Here is a 3,057-nt window from a genome sequence, read left to right on the forward strand (position 1 = left end):
GGCCATCCTAAGAAGGTGAGAGCTGCCCATGGTGCAGGAGAAGGAAAGGACTGCACGTGGTACCTTCCTGGACCTCGAGGAAAATCCCATCTCGACTCCAAAAAAAGGGAATGGATTAACCTTACATATAAAAAGCTTGTGTGTTTGAAGTGTGATACAAAAATAGAGGGAAACTGAGGATTTTTTCCTGATATTCTTTATTGGATAGGAAGTGCTCTCTAGAATTTTCAGAAAGGGACTCTTGAGAGAAGCTGGGGTTGTAACATTCCAAGCAACAGAGTGCAAATACATGTCTCTCCTTGCAGCCTTTCTCCAAGGACATCTATTTGCTGTCTCATGAAGCTGACTTGCTTTCTACTCCCTCTGCTCTGGGATCTTCAGGGCTGCTCATCTTCCCATGCAACCAGTTCTCTTGTCCACGTTCTCAGGAGCTCCTGGCACACGGTTCCTCATTCCTCCTGCCAAAACAGTGATTTACAGGGATTTGCAGTGGTGTTCCCATTGCAACATCCCATTCAGTGCCCTGTAGTAGCTGTGAGAGCTGTGTGATTACCATTGCAATGTTTAAGGGGTGGCTGTGCATCTGCAGTGCTGGGCTGGGCTTGGCAGAGTGCAGGCAGCAAGCTTGGGTGGGTGAGGATTTCTGCCTGGATAATTAATCCATCCCTAGAAGCATTATTTGAGGCTTGGGTGTCAGAGCAGATTTTGTTGAATTTTAATATTTCCTGTAACTTACACATCTCAGTCTTGCCCAGTTCTGGTTTCCTCTGTTCTCTGGAATGATACCACCTTCCCCTCGCTGGCAAGTTGTGGCTCTGTGAACATGTTAAACCTCTCATCCTATTCCAGAGTATTTCCAGCCCTCCAGCAAAGTGTTTGTAATCTTGTCACCCCATGTGGTTTGATCTTCCAACACCCAGCAAGGGTGAATAAACTCGCTCCTCATTAAGGGAAAATGGCACATGACACACCCAGTGGAACAAAGCACTGAGGAACAGACCCATTATGGGCACATTTAAAGTGGTCTCAGACTCCAGGGATGGTGGGTCCTGCTAAATCATCTCCACCCCAATGACCCATCCTGTATCTACAAGTTATGGGAGCAAGGCAGGAATGGTGAGGGAAGGGAAGACACCGGGAAGACACACATACCTTCAGGTGCAGTTATGAGGGACGTGGCCATTTACCACAACTGGGAATGCAGTTGTAATTAGCAGGGTGACAGTAGGGGCCTGAAGTTTCCAAGTACAAAAGTGCCATCTGTACTGCTGTTTAGGAAAAGGAAAAAAAGACATTAAACTGCAGTGGTTCCCGTTTCTTGGCAGGAATGGGAGAACTTTGTGACAGCACAACTCTGTGAATCCCCTGAAGGAGTTATTGCTCGTGCACAAACAGCCATGAGGTGATCCCAGCTTCTCTGGCAAAGTGGCCACTTTCTGTAGACTCTGCTCTGTAAAAATAAACTGAATAGAGCACTTCTTTCCCTTTGGATTTTTCTCACTCAGGAAACACCTATGCCCAAATCCTCAGCTGGTGTAAATCTGCAAAGCTCCTACGACTTCAGCAAAGCAATGCCAAGTTCCTCCATCAGGGAATGTGATCTATTATTTTGGCTGAGCCTGTAAATAGCCAGTTCTGTGGTTTTGGACCAATTGTTAGGTGGCTAATCCTGCAATTTGCACATGTGGACGGTCTGAGCACTCCCATGTGAGTTTTTGGCTGTGCAGAACTGTAGCCAACACAAAGTGAGTGGGCAAGCATCTAGGTGTGTAATCCAAAGCATGGAAACATGGAGGCTGAGTTTAGCTTTTCCCTAAATGCAGCCCTTTAAATCCTTGCAATCTCCTTGCACACAAAACCCACACACAGAGTCCCTCAAAACCCACACTCACAAAAACAGCTGTAAGAGAAGAAAAGACAATGAGGAGCATTGTGGAGGCACAGTCAGTCACATCTCCCCCTCCACTCCCCACCAGCACATGCTGGGAGTCAGTCAGCTCTTAGGGGAGCACAGGGAAAACATACACCCACAGGATCCACTCAGCTAATCCCACTCCCTCAAATCCTGCAGGAGTTTGGTGGTTTCAGTGTGGGACTTCCTTTCTGCTGCCTTCTCTACTCCAGCACTTCGAACTGAAATTTTAAGGGAAAAAGGAAATTTATTTTTCTTGATATTTTTTTCAACCTCATTGCATTCTCCCAGGGAGAGAAAAGTAATTTTTACAGGTAGAGACTGAAATTAAGCCTAAGAACTGCCAAAAGTGGAAGATGATGTGCAGACATCTGCTGGTGAGGTCAGTGGAGGCTCTGCTGTACCCAGCCCTGAAGAGGAGAAAAGAAGGTTCCTAACCAGGGGCCTAAAAACCCAGACCAGTATGTTCTTCATTAAGAAAAAATAGTGCAAGGTTTTTACCTTAATTGTTTGAGTCATTCCTGAAAATAACTGTCCAGACTACTTAGAATAATCAGAATTCTCAGCTGGCTGACTGTCCCAGTGTGTCCATCCCTGATTCCACATGCAAGTGCTCCCTGCCCTCAGCAGCTGCCCAGTGTGAGAGGCTGCCCTGCCTCACCCCCTGGGTAGTTACTCACAGTGTTTTATTTAACGATGCAAAGAACCAGGAGCCATGGAACAAACACCTGTGAGATCAGGGCTGCCCCCTGAGCACTTCTGAATTGCTCATGGGGTCAGGACTCTCTGCTCACTGGTGCCAGTCACTGTGTGATGAGTCAAGAGCAACTTTTCTCTATTATTTCCATTTTTCTTCTTCCAAGCAGCCTGGGCTCACGACGTGTCCAGGACTTAGAGCCTGTTTATGAACACAGTGCTGGGACTACAAGGTCCTTGTCTTTTGGGACTGCAAGAGCCAAAGGAGAAAAAAAGGCAGCTTTCTCTGCAATGCAACATTAAGGGACACATCCCTTGTGGTGCCATTTCTGCCACCAGGAAGGGCACAGGAGCAGGGAGGGAGCTCTGAGCCCTCTGCAATCCATCAGCTCACGGGCAGGCACAAGTTTGCTGAGACCAAGCAGGAGGATGGGATATGACAGGGCCCT

General features: G+C 47.3%; 1 long non-coding RNA gene across 2 annotated transcripts; it reads right to left on the reverse strand.

Moving 5' to 3' along the window:
• Positions 1-225: 225 nt before the first annotated feature.
• On the reverse strand, positions 226-2,582 carry LOC116795386. 2 transcript variants are annotated; one of them, XR_004360038.1, is made up of 4 exons: positions 2,414-2,582; positions 1,153-1,268; positions 737-815; positions 226-458 (listed from the first exon to the last, which is right to left on the reverse strand). It is a non-coding gene; the product is annotated as an uncharacterized LOC116795386 (long non-coding RNA). The 2 variants fall into 2 exon arrangements; XR_004360039.1 differs by lacking the exon at positions 737-815.
• Positions 2,583-3,057: the final 475 nt, after the last annotated feature.

The sequence above is a fragment of the Chiroxiphia lanceolata genome, chromosome 17 (assembly GCF_009829145.1).
Source record: "Chiroxiphia lanceolata isolate bChiLan1 chromosome 17, bChiLan1.pri, whole genome shotgun sequence".
Lineage (NCBI taxonomy): Eukaryota > Metazoa > Chordata > Aves > Passeriformes > Pipridae > Chiroxiphia > Chiroxiphia lanceolata.